The sequence below is a fragment of the Oryctolagus cuniculus genome, chromosome 6 (genome assembly GCF_051225735.1).
Source record: "Oryctolagus cuniculus isolate XC-2025 breed Fujian yellow rabbit chromosome 6, ASM5122573v1, whole genome shotgun sequence".
NCBI classification, from domain to species: domain Eukaryota; kingdom Metazoa; phylum Chordata; class Mammalia; order Lagomorpha; family Leporidae; genus Oryctolagus; species Oryctolagus cuniculus.
In genome coordinates, this window is record NC_142872.1 from 134,160,104 (window position 1) to 134,176,703 (window position 16,600).

A 16,600-nucleotide genomic window follows, 5' to 3' on the forward strand; every position below is an offset into this window, starting at 1 on the left:
TGAAATGCCCATGAGAGTATTTCAGGCATGGAAAGCCAAGACACTCTGGGGGAAAAAAAAACCTAAATGAAAGATCTCCACGAGTGAGATCCCAGTGGAAAGAATGGGTCATCAAAGAAGGAGGTACCTTTCTCTGAAGGGAGGAGAGAACTTCCACTTTGACCATGGCCTTGTCTAAAAATGATCAGAGTCAGTGAACTCAGGGGGCTTCCATAGCCTTGGCAACTCATGACAAGAGCCTAGGGTGATTACTGATGCCATAAACAAGAGTGTCAATTTGTTAAGTCAACAACAGGAGACACTGTGCACTTACTCCTCATGTAGGATCTTTGTCCTTAGTGTGCTGTACATTGAGATCTAATGCTATAACTAGTACTCAAACAGTATTTTTCACTTTATGTTTCTGTGTGGGAGCAAACTGTTGAAATCTTTACTTAATGTATGCTAAACTGATCTTCTGTATATAAAGAGAATCGAAAATGAATCTTGATATGAATGGAAGGGGAGAGGGAGTGGATAAGGGGAGGGTTGCGGGTTGGAGGGACGTTATGGGGGGGAAGCCATTGTAATCAATATTCTGTACTTTGGAAATTTATATTCATTAAATAAAAGTTAAAAAAAAACAGTGCTGAGGGATAGGAAGGGTAGTGACACAATAGATAAGTGGAGGAATGAGATGCTTAACTAATATACCTCAGCTGCCTTGTTTGATGGAATTGACATTTTGACAATTTTACAGATAAACTTCTGTTTAAACCAAGGCAATTAAAATGTAAAAGAAACTGTCAAAAAAAGATGTCGTTAGGAATGAAACCAGCAGAAGTATAATAGCTTCTATTATAGTTGTCCTTCTTTTGAAACTATATTGCTTCTGCATTGTGCCTAATATACTGCTGTGACCCTCCAGGTCACAGGTAGGGGGGATTATACATTTAAGAGAGAGAGAGACCTTTCATCTGCTTGTCCACTCCCCAAATGGTCGCAATACATGGAATGGGGCTGATCTGAAGACAAGAGCATCTTCTGCATCTCCCATGTGGGTGCAGGTGCCTAAGTTCTTGGGCAATCTTTCACTGTTTTCCCAGGCTCATTAGAAATAAGCTGGATTCGGCCGGTGCCGCGGCTCACTAGCCTAATCCTCCGCCTTGCAGTGCTGGCACACCAGGTTCTAGTCCCGGTCGGGGCGCCGGATTCTGTCCTGGTTGCCCCTCTTCCAGGCCAGCTCTCTGCTGTGGCCAGGGAGTGCAGTGGAGGATGGCCCAAGTACTTGGGCCCTGCACCCCATGGGAGACCAGGAAAAGCATCTGGCTCCTGGCTCCTGCCATCGGATCAGCGCGGTGCGCGGGCCGCAGCGCGCTGGCCGTGGCGGCCAGTGGAGGGTGAACCAACGGCAAAGGAAGACCTTTCTCTCTGTCTCTCTCTCTCACTGTCCACTCTGCCTGTCAAAAAATAAAAAATAAAAATAAAAAAAAAAAGAAATAAGCTGGATTGAAAGTAAAGGAGTAGGGACTCAAGCTGGCACCCATATGGGTTGCCAACACTGCAGGCAATGGCTTTAATTGCTCTACCACAGCACAGGCCTCTGGAACTTTCTCTAGGATAGACCTCAGGGTAGGTAATAAAGCAAATCTGAAAAAATTTTAAAAAATCAAAATCATACCATATATCTTTTCTGACCACAGGGGAACAAAGCTGGAAATTAACAACTTAAGAAACTCTAGAAAATATGCAAAGACAGGAAGACTGAACGACATGCTCCTGAGTGAACAGTAGAAATCAAAAATAAATTAAAAAATTCCTGGAAACAAATGAAGATAACAGCACATCATATTAAAACTTATGGGATACAGCAAAAGCAGCGTTAAGAAGTGAGGTTATAGCAATTAGCATCTACATCAAGAAATTGGAAAGGCATCAAAAAAATGATCAATTACATTTCAAAGGCCTAGAAAAACAATAACAAACTAAACCCCAAATTGGTAGGAGGAAAGAAATAATAAAAATTAGAAAATAAAAGAAACTGCCTGAAAAAAATGATACAAAAGACAATGAAATGAAAAAATTTTTTGAGGAAAAAAACAAAATTGCTACACCATTGGCTCCACCAACCAAAAAAATTTATAGAGAGAAGAGCCAAGTTAATAAAATCACAGATGAAAAAGGAGATTTACAGTGGATACCACAGAAACAAAAATAATTATCAGGAATTGCTACAAATAGGTATATGCCATCAAATTGGAAAATTTAGAAGAAAATGATAGATTTATGGACATATACAGTGCATCAAAATTGAGTCACAAAACACAGAAAACCTAAATAGACCAGTAACCAAGATGGAAACTGAATCAATAACAAAGACCCTCCCTACAAAGGAAAGTCCAAGACCAGATGGCTTCATTGAAGAATTCTTCCAAACATTAAAAGCAGAACAAATTCCAATTCTTCTCAAATTATTCAAAACACTTGAAAGGGAGCAAATCCTCCCAAACTCCTTCTATGAGGCCAGCATCACCTTAATTCCAAAACCAGGAAAAGATACAAGAGAACTAGAGACCAATATCTCTGATGAACAACAGTGCAAAAATTCTCGACAAGATACCAGCTAATCAAATCCAACAAACTATCAGAAACATCACTGACTCAGACCCAAGTGGCATTCATCCCTGGTATACAGGGATGACTGATGATTCAACATCTGCAAATCAATCAATGTGATAATATCACATTAACAAACTGAAGAATAAAAACTATATGAGTATCTCAATAGATGCAGAGAAAGCATTTGATAAAATACAACATCCTTTCATGATAAAAAAAAAAACTTAAGCAAATTGGATATAGAAGAAACCTTCCTTAACAGAATGAAGGCAATATATGACAAACCCACAGCCAGTATCATACTGAATGGGGAGAAGTTGGAAGTATTTCCACTAAGATCCAGAACCAAACGAGGATGCCTACTCTCCATATAGTTCTAGATGTTTTAGCCAGAGCCATTAGACAAGAAGAAGAAATAAAAGGGATACAAATGGGAAAGGAGGAACTCAAACTATCTGTGTTTTCAGATGACATGACATATATACATATATATATATATATATGAGAAACAAAAAAATCCACTAAAAGAGTATTGTAACTCATAAAAGAGAGTTTATTAGAGTTGCAGGATCTAAAATTAACACACAAAAATCAATAGCCTTAAAAAATAGAAAAAAATAATCAATAGGCTTTATATACCCAGACAATGCCATGGCTGAGAAAGAATTTGTAAGATCAGTCCCATTCACATTAGTTACAAAAATATTTATATGCCTTGGAATAAATTTAACCAAAGATGTAAAAGATCCCTATAATGGGGCCAGTATTGTGGTGTGCCACTGCATGTAGTCCCAGCATCTTATATGGGTGCCACTTTAAGTTCTGACTCTGCACTTCTGATCTAGCTCCCTGATAATGTTTGTGGGAAGGCAGCAGAGGATGGCCCAAGTCCTTGGCCCCTGTACCCACCTGGGAGACCCAGATGAAGATTCTGGTCCTAGCTTCCATCTAATCCATCCCGGACTATTAAGGGCATTTGGGGAGTTAGCCATCAATGGAAGATCTCTCTCTTTCTGTTTGTCCCTCTTTCTGTAAGTCTGCCTTCCAAATAAGAAATAAATATAAAAAAAATCTCTACAATGAAAATTACAAAACAGTTTTAAAAAAGAAATAGAAGAAGACACACAAAGGAAAAATCTTCCATGTTTGTGGATTGGAAAAATTAATATCAAAATATCCATACTATCCAAAGCAATTTCTAGATTCATAGTGATCCCAATCAAAATACCAACAATATTCTTACCAGATCTAGAAAAATATGCTAAAATTCATAAGGAAACAAAAGAGAACTTGAATTGCTAAGAGAATCTTAAATAACAAAAAACAAAGCTGGAGGCATCACAATACCAGATTTCAAGACATACTCCACAGGGTAGTTATAATCAAAACAGCCTGGTACTGTCACACAAACAGACGTGTAGAGCAATGGAATAAAAATGGAAACCCCAGAAACTAAATCACACATCTACAACCAATTAATTATTGACAAACTAAAATCAATTTGTGGAGAAAAGATAGTCTTTTCAACAAATGGTAGAGGGAAAATTGTATCTCTGTACGTAGAAGTATCAAACAAGACCCCTATCTTACACCTTATACAAAAATCAATGCTAAGTAGATCAAGGATCGAAATCTATGACCTGACACCAACAAATTACTAGGTGAAAACTTTGGGAAATCTATAAGACATTGGCATAGGCGAAGACTTCCTGGAAAAGACCCCAGAAGTACATGCAATAAAAGCAAAAATAGAAAAATGGGATTTCATCAAGGTAAGAAGTTTCTGAACTGCAAAGGAAACACTCAGTAAAGTGAAGAGGCAATGGACAGAATTAGGGAAAAATATTTTCAAACTATGCAACTGAAAAAGGATTAATATCAGAATCTATAAAGAGCTCAGACAACTCAACAGCAACAAAACAAACAATCTAGTTAAGAAATGGGCAAAGGAGATGAACAGGCATTTTTCAAAGGAGGAAATTCAAATGGGCAACAGACACATAAAAAAATGCTCAGGATCACCAGGCATCAGGGTAATGCAAATATAAACCACAATGAGGTTTTTCCTCACCCCAGCTAGAGTGAGTATCATCCAAAAATTAAAAAAATAATAAATGCTGACAACTAATTGAGGAAAAAGGTCATCCAATACACGGCTGGTAGGAATGTAAACCAGTACAACCATTATGGAAGATAGTGTGGTGTCGCTCCCCCTCTTCGTGGAGGAACGACACAGGACCCTGCGCTGTTCTTTCGTCTGCTCGGCCCTCCCCGGGTTTGCTGCTGGTTCTTCCCGGGTTGGCTACCGACCCTTCCACCTCCGTGGAAGGGCAGTTCCCCCTGGCCACATTCCCCACTTCCGCAGGGGAGCGGCACACTGCCGGCCGGCTCTCTTGGGGGCTGCACAGGTGTTCCCCTTAGATGTTCCTGGTGCATGCCGTCTCTCTCCTCCTTTATAGTCCTCCTCCGCCAATCCCAACTCGGCTGCCCACACGCCGAGTACGCTGCTCTCCTCCAATCAGGAGCAAGTCCTACAGTTTATTAGTTGAACTGGAGGCAGCTGTGCAGAAGCTGTTTATTTCTCTCCCAGCGCCATATTGTGGGAGAGCAGATGCATAGAATAAGTCTTAATTCCAGTAACTCAGTCCAGTCCGGGCTGCTCCCCACAGTGTGGAGATACTTCAGAAATATGAAAATAGATTCACCGTATGACCCAGCTATCCCACTCCTGGGAACTTACCCAAAGGAAATGAAATCAGCATATGAAAGAGTTATCTCTACAATCCATGTTTAATGCAGCTCGATTCACAATATCTAAGACACTGAAGCAACCCAGTTGATGAATGGATAAAGAAAATGTGGAATAGAGGGGCCAGTGCTGTGGTGCAGCGGGTTAGCACCCTAGTCTGAAGCACAGGCACCCCATATGGGCACTGGTTCTAGTCACGGCTGCTCCTCTTCCAATCCAGCTCTCTGCTATGGCCTAGGAAAGCAGTAGAAGATGGCCGAAGTCCTTGGGCCCCTGCACCCATGTGGGAGATCCGGAGGAAGCTCCTGGCTCCTGGCTTCGAATTGGCACAGGTCCGGCTGTTGCAGCCAATTGAGGAGTGAACCAGGAGATGGAAGACCTCTCTCTCTCTCTCTCTCTCTGCCTCTCCTCTCTTTGTGTAACTCTGGCTTTAAAATAAATAAACAAATCTTTTAAAAAATGTGGACTAGAGACAGTATGGAATATTAGCTATAAGAATGAATGAAATACTGTCATTCTCAATGAAATGGATGCAGTGGAAACCATTATGATTAATGAAAACAGCCAGTTCTCAAAAGGCAAATATATGTTTTCCCTGATTTGTGGTACCTAATATACAGAGTACATAAAAATGTAATGTATATGAGTAAAATTGACATTTTGAGATTTGATTATTGTTTATAGACCTGTCTACACTCTTGAGGAATAGTGATTTTGGTACTTACTATTTGTTGAATTCTTTATTTAGTGAAGGGTTAAGCTTATGATTATAAAATAAAATGAAAGAATGTCACTGAAAATATTAAAAAGTAAGAAAGAAAGGAAGTATGTGGGAAGGTGAGGGCATGGGTCAAGAGAGAAGGTAGGGTGGGAAATATCACTATGCTCTTAAATCTGTGTATATAAATCACATGAAATTTGGTTACATTATATAAATAAATAATAAAAATTAAGGATTTTGACTATTTTACTATGAAAATGTCTCTTTTAGTAGTAAAAATAATTTTTTAGCTTTGTCATTGGGATTTTTAAAAATTAATGTATTTATTTGCATGCATTTTGTACATACAGCTTTAGGAACATAGTAATTCTTGGTCCTATTTATATGATCACTTTAACACTTGATCCTATCTCTATAATCACTTTAAAACTTAATTCTATCCATATGATCTCTATAGTACTTAAGATGCTATTTTTACCACCCAGCTTAAGGGGATTTGGGAGTCCCATGGCACCTTAAAAACCTTAGAACTAAGTCTGCAGGAATGTATGTAAAACTATACTGCTTTACAGTTACAAACTTCATACATTTCACAGCTACAACTTAAGGATCATGAACAATTTCCCCCCTGTGCCTGCCCCACCCTCATTCCCACTCTCTTCCTCTTATCTTTCTAATTCTCACTCTTGTTTTTTACTAAGATTTTCAGTTAACTTTATATAAATATGGTTAACTCTGTGTTAAGTAAAGAGTCCAATGATTAGTATGAAAGAAAGAAAAGAAAAGTAAAATAAAATATAAAAGAAAAGAAAAACAAAACAAAACTGTACCTCAACAAGACAAGGGCTGTGACAATTTCACTTCTACAAGTTGCTTTTTAAAAGCTCCATTTGTTATCACAGATCAGGGAGAAGATACAGCATTTCTCCTTTTGGGACTGGCTTATTTTACTAAATATGATGTTTTCCCGTTTCATCCATTTTGTTGCAAATGACTGAATTTGTTTTTACTGTTGTAGAGTATTCCATGGTGTACATATCTGAGGGCCATTCTAATAGGAGTGATGTGAAAACTTACTGTGGTTTTGATTTGCATTTCCCTGACAGCTAGTGATCCTGAGCATTTTTTCATGTGTCTGTTGGCCATTTGGATCTCCTCTTTTGAAAAATGTCTGTTTAAGTCCTTTGCCCATTTCTTAACTGGGTTATTTGTTTTATTGTTGTTGAGTTTCTTGATCTCTTTCTATATTCTGGTTATTAATCCTTTATCCATTGTATTATTGTCATTGGGTTTGATATGTTTTTAAATTTTATTTTGTACCAAATAGGATTTAAAAATGAATACCCTTCTTTCTTTACTTACAGCTACATTTCATACAGGCATAGCAGAAGTCTCCTAATTCATTGTGAGTGTCCCTTCACACCAATTGTTTCTAAGGTATCGTAGCTGCTGGCAGTTATTCAAATATTCATGAGAACACCATATGATTATTTGTTCATTTTATCCCCTTTTGGCTGCTCCACCTCATGGAGCTAATAATAGATTGTTATTTGAATCTGATCCAAAGACACAGAATACTCTGAGGAAGAGGTGAAAAATATTTGAGATATGTCAATATATATAAATGCAATCAAATTGAATTTCTGGTCTGACCACTTATAAAAAAATGATTTATTAGCATAAAGGGTTTCACAAATTTTTTTAACATAAGATTTTTTTTAGTACTTTTAAGGAAGTTTTAGTAACTACAGTTTTTGTCCAAAGAATATACTGACTTAATTATCTAATGGAATAGGTGGCCTATAGGAAGAAAGCATAGAAGTCATTTATGTGAGATTAGGTTGGCAAAAAAAAATGGCTTCTTTTTAGATGACATTTACATCCAAAATACCTCTTCTAAAAATTAAACCAAAATCAACAGATAAATAATCTTCAATCCAAGGCTTCATTTCTAATGAGGAGAAAACAGAAAAATACATCATGGCCTTCAGCCCTGAGAGGTGTGGTGACTGTATTCAGAGACTGTCATCTGTGGTCTCCTAGTTTTAATTGGCCTCCTGGGGCATGCAGAATGCTATGTGTTTGTCACACTAGTAGAGATCTTGGCACAAACTCTTTACAGCTGTTTGGAACCTTAATGTACTATAGAAAGGGCCTGCTGGGTCTGGCATTTGCTGACACAGCCTTAGAGTCAATGGAAATGTCTGGCTTCTTTTTCAAGATTCTCACAGTGAAGGATCTGCAGACTTTAAAGTATACAAGAAGCTAAGAATTGCCCTCTGCAAAGCCAAAGCTCTTCCCAGCAGGGACCCTAGGGATTCTGGTTAGTACACTTTCTGCAGAACCCAGAAATATTTACACCTTCCCCATTTGAATAATGTCTTCCACAATAAAAGAATTTACAACAATTTCCTGAGATTTGTGGGACATAGCATCCCACAGCAAAAGTGGCAGTGTGGTAAATGTGGGCTAAATCCAGTGCATTAGCATTCGCCTTTTTTTTTTTTGGTTTGGATCCTCATAGTGTTTCATTTTGCTTTGTTTAGTTAATTTGAATTAGTTGCCAGCTTTTTAGAAACCAGAACATTTCACATCCAAAAAAAAAAATCCAGATTATTGAGCACTCTGGCAACAAGGGGTCCGAGTTCCTGCTTGGCAACAGCTACCCAGTGCTAGGTAGCAGCTGCCCTCTGTGGAGGGGACATGGGCTTTCAAGTGTCAGAGCCTCACTGAAAGGCCTCTTGCCTTCACATTCCCAGACTGCCTCTTTCGGATACTTCAACTAACAACTGCTATCAAAACAACATGTCTTTAAAATATTGATTTCAAACATTAAGAACAATAAATAATATTACAAACAGCATAGCCACCTTTTAGCTTAAATGATAGTATGTTCTTAAGTTTTTTTAAAAGAAGTAAAACATTACATAAATGCAAGCTCTCTATTTATCCTCCCTAAATCGTAATCTTCTTTTTCCAACTATATAGATATCGATAATTCTGATTTTGGTCTTTGTCAGTTTTATGCATGCTTGAGACAATTTTTTAATTTCTATTTTTGTCCACATGTAAATGAATTTTAAACATATCAAGATCACAATAGTTCCTTGTCTAAAATTCTTCATTGACATTCTGTTGCACTGCATAATAGAATCAGAACTTGGTCAAATCTACAATCTCCAGGCTCAGTTCCTAGCACTCTTCCCCAGCGGCTAATCAAAATGGGAGCTTTGAGGTAGGGTGTTCAGTGAAGATGCTCCTTGGGATGCCTGAATCCCATTTTAGAGTACCTGGGTTCAAGTCTCGCTCTCTATTGCATGATTCTACTAATGCACACCTGTGGGAGACAATGGTGATAGCGCAAATACTTGAGCGCCTGCCACTGAAATGGAAGACTCCAATTAAGTTTGTGGCTCCCGGCTCCTGGCTTTGGCCTGGCCCAGCACTGGCCGTTTCAGGCTTTAGTGAACCAGTAGACAGCAGATCTCTGTGTGTCTGTCTGTATTTTTCTGCCTTTTAAATACATCTGAAAAAGGAAAAGACCTGAGGCTTTTACCTCTGTTGAGAACCTTCCATGGGGCCTTCCCTGGTGCTGTGGTGTAGCAGGTAAAGCCACCGCCTGCAGTGCTGGCATCCCCTATAGGTGCTGGTTCGAGTCCTGGCTGCTCCACTTCTTATCCATCTCTCTGTGGCAAGGGAAGGCAGTAGAAGATGGCCCAAGTCCTTGGGCCCCTGCATCTGCATGGGAAACCCAGAAAAAGCTCCTGGCTCCTGGCTTCAGATCGGCGCAGATCCAGCCGTTGCAGACAATTGGGGAGTGAACCAGTAGATGGAAGATCTCTCTCTCTCTCTCCCCTCAAAAAGATTCCCAACCAATGAAACAAGAGGCAGAGAGTAAATGCTGGTTTCATCTTTAATGGCACATTTCTGAGTCATGTCCACCAAGGTGGGGGAACCTTTTTTCTACTAAAGACCATTTGGATATTTAAAACATCACTTGCGGGACATATGAAATTATAACCTTAAAAATTACTCTGCTATGGATTTATTGAATTTCAAGTTCTGACTGACAGTGCTTCCTGGGATCACACCCAAATCTGTGTTGGGTCTGCTCAAAGTAAGCAATCAACAGTGTTTGCCACTTGTAGTACAGGGTTTCTCTTCTGTGATATCTTCCAGATTCCCAACCAAAATTCACTTACTCCTTTGTATGACCATTATATCATCTAAACCACTAATATAGAACACTTTTAAGTATGTCTTTCTCCTATTACATTGTATGTTCCTTCAAGTCAGGAACCACCTTATCCATATTTCTATTGTTGAGAATGCTACCTGGTACATATTAGGTGCTTACTAAATGTATAATACATTAACAACCCAGTGTGTGGTTTCTTGCCTGGGACTCCTCAAAAAAATTCCCAATCCTTTAGGTACCCCGATCATTCCTCTCCCTTCTCCCTTTTATTGTCATCACTCCTATTCCTCTTTGCTTCAATAGCTGCCTCAGAGGTTAAATATCCGTGTTTTTCTAGGCAAGCAAGGTATTCATATGGGATAAATATGCTCTCTATAAGTTAATGTCCCTCAGACATTTATTTTCTTTGCCTGGGTTTCAGCATTCCCAATCTCTGAGACAGGTCTTTTAACCTAAACATTGCCTCACAGCTGGCAGATCATGTCCAGACCCACTGAACTCCAACTCACAGTGAAAGCCAATAATGCATGGCCTAAAATACAGGCAATAGGGCACAGGGCTGCCTTTCTACTGCTGCAAGGCCATTTTACTTGAAAAACTCTAATTCTCAGTGACATGTTTAGTATATTCCCATTTTCCCCCTTAACTTTATTGGTTCATCAGTAAAACTGAAACTGCCTTCAAGTATTGAAATAGAGTAATTGTGAAATGAAAGTCAAATGGATAGTACAGTAGCTACTATGCATTTGTCTTCCCCTTACTCTTTAAAAATTCAAGTGTTGTGAGGGGAAAAAGATGAGAAAAAAAGTTACTGTTGCTAACAAAATAAATGCCAATTCCCGACGAAGAGTGACAATTAAAGGAGAGGGGAAAAAAAGGCAAACTTGGCTTTTAGGCTTTAGGCAAAATTTTTGAAAGAGACAAAGAATAGATTTTAAGGCTAATAAGTCAGAGTAATGCCAACGTAAGTACTGACATCATGGGATTAGTATCAGAACATTACCAGCTGTTGTGGTGAGGCTGGGTTCTCACACTGACACTCAGCTGGCCTTTAGTTGCATGCAGTAAACAGTAGTGACGGGAGTGTGGAGGAAAGGGCGGGGCTGCGTTGGGGTCAGACAGGATAATCTGTGAGATGATTTGAGAAGCTACACCTTGCAAATGCTGGACACAAGTGCAAGCAAAAATGAGCTGCAATCAGGATGTTAGTCGTTAACAAAGGCCTATTCATAGCAGAGCTAAACAAAGAATAAGTTTTATACTCCTTTCATTTTCACAGGCCTTCTCCAAAAACTAATACCTAATTTGTATTTGTTATCTTTTCCTTTCAAAAAGGTTCCCCAAAATATTTGAGATTCAAGCTGTAAAACATAGCTGTTTCCTGCCAGTTAAATTAATTTTTAAGGGTTACCAAAAATGTCAAGCACTGTAATGAAATACAGATTTAAAAGAGCATGCAAAAGGACTGCACTTTTGAAAATAAAAATGCAAAAATAAAGAAAGGCATAAGTCATATCATTTAATAATTTACTAATGGGTCAATTTTTATAATCTTTGATCAAGAGGTTTAAGATGTTAACTCTTTCCTTAAAGCTGTTAGGGTATAAATGAGGAACCAAGACAGGTGTATAAAAGAACTATTGCCTTAAAATTCAAACACAGTATTAACTGGTAAGTATTGGTTAAATGTGACCTTTGTGCTAGGCACTACCATAGGCATTGGGTATAAAATAGTTAACAAAACATGATCAGCCATCTTTCAATGGGGAAGAAATTTTGAACAATCAGAAAAATTAAATTTTGAACAGTTTTGTAAGAGAAACTATCAGGTTGTTATGACAAAGACCGAAGAAAATTAATCTATTCTAGATTACATCAGTGTTTGAGAAGGTGACACATCTGAAAGAGACAGTCATGAGAAGAGATGAAGGAAAACATGTTCTAGGCAGACATATAAAGATCTGAGATGGGAAATAGTTTGGCCCCCTGTGAGCAATGGCTAGGAAGCCAGTGTGTGTAAATACAGTGGAGGCCAGAGACATGACATGAAGCAAAAGACCCTGGTATTGGGCCAGCGCCGTGGCTCACTTGGTTAACCCTCTGCCTGTGGTGCCGGCATCTTATATGGGCGCCAGGCTCTAGTCCCGGTTGCTCCTCTTCCAGTCCAGCTCTCTGCTGTGGCCCAGGAAGGCAGTGGAGGATGGCTCAAGTTCTTGGGCTCCAGCACCTACATGGGAGACCAAGAAGAAGCACCTGGCTCCTGGCTTCGGATCGGCGCAGCGCCGGCCATGGCGGCCATCTGGGGAGTGAAGCCACGGAGGGAAGACCTTTCTCTCTTTCTCTCTCGCTCACTGTCTATAACTCTACCCGTGGGGGGATTTTATGCCTGCAGATGGAAGTGTTTGAATATTTTATGCCTGCAGATGGAAGTGTTTGAATATTTGCCATACTACTTCTCTAGGATGTAAGGGAAGGGATAGAACTGAAAAACTGATCTTGGTTTCTAGAACATAATAACAGCAATAGTACAAGATCCAACCATTGTATTCCAAGAGATACTTTATAAAAGTTGTAAGAATGGAATAAAAATTATGTATTTTTAAAAATGTTTACCTCTAATTTTCTGTCATAAAAAAGGACATATGCTTGCTGATTTGTTTTTATTATGTTAGAAAATGGTAAAAGCACACTGATAAGTGTTTCAAATAAAAATATTATAATTGGATGACAACATTATCATTCATGTGGGTTATAAAAGGATGAGTAAGGCTGCACCCTACCTCCAAGTTTGGAAGAAGTTAGCAACCATGCTCACAGACTTTAATTACAGATGAATATTATCTTCCTTTTCCAGCTAGAGGAGGAGTAGGGCAGAAACAGCAACTGCAACTGTCCAGACTTCTGAAATAAAGAAAGGCATATTACTAGCTGAGATTTGTGGAACTGTGTAACATATAATTATTATTCAATATTAACTTGGATTAAAAAAAATAAAAAGAATTTTATTGAAAATTTTTGGCTGACTTCTTTCTCTTGGAGAAATGTAAACAAATTTCCATTTTACTTCACAAGGAAAGTACCAATTATTAAAGCTTGATAAAAAAGAAGTAGAGAGAGTCTTGATTATACTTGACTTTGAAGACAATGGCAAGGAGTTTGGATTTTGATTTAAGTTAAATGGAAAGCCATTGAAAATTCTAGGCCTGGAAAATAATTTTGGTTTGTTTCATACTAGATGTTTTAAGAAGATGTATCGCAGAAGCTAAGTTCTTTTTTTTTAACTTTTATTTAATGAATATAAATTTCCAAAGTACAGCTTATGGATTACAATGGCTTCCCCACCACCCCACAACTTCCCTCCCACCCGCAACCCTCCCCTTTCCCTCTCCCTCCCCCCTTCCATTCACATCAAGATTCACTTTCAATTCTCTTTATATACAGATCAGTTTAGCATATATTAAGGAAAGATTTCAACAGTTTGCACCCACATAGAGACACAAAGTGAAAAATACTGTTTGAGTACTAGTTATAGCATTAAATCACAATGTACAACACATTAAGGACAGAGATCCTACATGAGGAGTAAGTGCACAGTGTCTCCTGTTGTTGACTTAACAAATTGACACTCTTGTTTATGGCATCAGTAATCACCCGAGGCTCTTGTCATGAGTTGCCAAGGCTATGGAAGCCTTTTGAGTTTTGAGTTCATCAACTCTGATCATATTTAGACAAGGTCGAAGTCAAAATGGAAGTTCTCACCTCCAGAAGCTAAGTTCTATATAGGGAGATTAGTGTGTGGTGATCATAGAGAAAGGGAGTTAAGGGTGGAGATAAAATTGGGCCTTTAAATTATGGGTCAAATTAGATATCTAGGGAGAAGGTAGGAGAGGCATTCATGAAATGGGCAATGTTTGAGATTGGCTGGGGTAGGAGGAAGTAGAGGATATAAATCTCATCAAATTATAACAGACTTACTAGGAACATTTAGGTAACCAGGGCCTCTAGAAAATTCATATGCATCATATAATGGATCTGAAGCTTCAGAAACACTCATTTGGTATGTCAAGGGAGGGTCCATTAGAATATAAAGAAAGGAGCAAAAAAATACAAAAAAAATCTGAGCAATAAAATAAAGGCTGAGAAACACATTTCACTTTATATTTAGTTAAAAAGTAAAAAAAAAAAATTGAAAAGGTTATGCCTTTTTTTCAGTAGCAGACCAACAAGAAACAGAAAGCAAGAACAGGAGAAAACACAGCTGGGCCTATCGCTGACTTGCCCTAAAGGAGGGTGACATGAATCAAAAGCACAGTGAACATAGCGCTTTGGGCTTGAGTATGATGCAAACAAATATTCAATACGCCTAAATCTGCAAGGTGGGGTACGATAGCTGGTATCATGTTTGATTATTCAGTGTTGTTACAGTCCAGTGGTCCTAAGGAGGTGATAAAGGGGAGGCACTGTAAAGAATAATTTGGTAGACCATTTGTTACCATACATGATGGAAATTAAATAATTTACCTCGCCTGCGCTGCGGCTCACTCGGCTAATCCTCTGCCTACGGCTCCAGCACCCCAGGTTCTAGTCCCGCTTGGGGCACCGGATTCCACCCCAGTTGCTCCTCTTCCAGTCCAGCTCTCTGCTGTGGCCCAGGAGGGCAGTGGAGGATGGCCCAAGTGCTTGGGCCCTGCACCCGAATGGGAGACCAGGAGGAAGCACCTGGCTCCTGGCTTTCGATCGGCGCAGTGCCGACTTTAGCGGCCATTTGGGGGACGAACCAACAGAAGGAAGACCTTTCTCTCTGTCTCTCTCTCACTGTCTAACTCTGCCTGTCAGAAAAAAAAAAAAAAAGTAATTTACCTCAACTCAGTCATATACACTATCCAAGGCTGAATTTTGGGTGTTTTGGCTTTAAGTAGGTGAAATACTAATTAAATATGCCAATCACTCAGGAAAAGGGGCACCTAACATTGTAAGTCTTAGTTTCAATGATCTCAGGGCCTAGATAAATCTTGGTTCAATTCTGAGTTCTCTATTCTACTTATTAGTTGAGTGGTAAATTATAGTCCCTGAGCCTTCCAACCATCCCCCTTTTTAAAATTTGCATTTGTTTAGACCTTTATTTGAAAGGGTAAGAGGAGGGGAGAGATATCTCCTCTACAGGTTTACTCCTCCTATGCCCAGAACAGCAGGGGGTGGGCCAGGTCAAAGCCAGCAATCAGAAACTCAATTCAGGTCTCCCACTTGGGTGACATGGACCCCACAACCTGAATCATCATCTGCTGACTCACAGGGAGCCATTAGCAGGAGGTTGTAAGCAGGAGCAGAGCCAGGAATGGAACCCAGGCCTCTTAATAGCTATATCAAAAGCTTCCCATTCTTTTTTTAAAAATATGCAGATACTGATACATGAATTGCATGATTGTCATGACTCTGTAAAAATGGTTGACACAGAAAATGATTTAAAAAAAGTTGCTTTTAAAATTATTAATGACACAATTCAAAAAAATAGTTTAGAGCCTATTTCTATTATTGTTACCCAGAAGGGCTATCATAGAACCTGAAATCCCAATTCATTTCCCCAGTGTTCCGACTTAAAGAAGTCATACAGAGGAGCCGGCACTGTGGCATAGTGGGCTAAGCTGGCGCCTGCAGTGCCAGCATCCCATATGGGTGCTGGTTCGAGTCCTGGTTGCTCTACTTCCTATCCAGCTATCTGCTATGGCCTGGGAAAGCAGTAGAGGATAGCCCAAGTTCTTGGGCCCCCACACCCATGTGAGAGACCCAGAGGAAGTTTCTGGTTTCTGGCTTTGGATCAGCGCAGCTCCAGCTATTGTGGCCAACTGGAGAGTGAACCAATGGATGGACGATCTCTCTCTCTCTCTCTCTCTATTTCTCAACATCTCCTTCTCTGTGTAACTCTGACTTGCAAATAAGTAAATTAAAAAAAAAAAACAAAGTCATACAGATAAATAAGAATGCTATATCTTTTCTTATTAGAACACAAATGGTCAAGTACTGATGGTAAACAATTAGCAACATCAGAAATAATGGCTCAGAATTGTCAAGTGAGTCCTTGGTGAGCCTGATCCTTATTACCCTCTGGAATGGTGGTCTCCCATGACATATTAGAAAAGGCTGCTCAGAGTCTAAGGAGAAACTACTGTAATCCAGGATGAAGAATTTGAAGAATGACAGTGAAATAGGTCAGTTGACAGTTGGTGCAGAAGAATCTACATACAGAAAAACTCTAAGTATCCCCTCAGGAGAAAGGACTTTAAAAAAATGCTACTTATGAGTAGAAAGTAGTTAAAAATACAAGTTAATACAGAAA

At 39.2% G+C, this 16,600-nt stretch overlaps 1 long non-coding RNA gene across 16 annotated transcripts in view; it reads right to left on the reverse strand.

Annotated features, from left to right (window-relative positions):
* LOC103348112 (uncharacterized) overlaps window positions 1-16,600 on the reverse strand; it is a 210,480-nt gene that overhangs the window by 143,116 nt on the left and 50,764 nt on the right. For 10 of the 16 annotated variants that reach the window (XR_016235873.1, XR_011389296.2, XR_016235874.1 and 7 more), the window contains exon 3: window positions 13,047-13,167. The exons of 4 other annotated variants lie outside the window; for them this stretch is intronic. This is a non-coding gene — a long non-coding RNA (uncharacterized LOC103348112). Of the gene's footprint in view, window positions 1-9,624; window positions 9,807-9,968; window positions 12,494-13,046; window positions 13,168-16,600 lie in introns of those variants that run through there. 2 more of the 16 variants (XR_016235878.1, XR_016235876.1) reach the window with 2 other exon arrangements.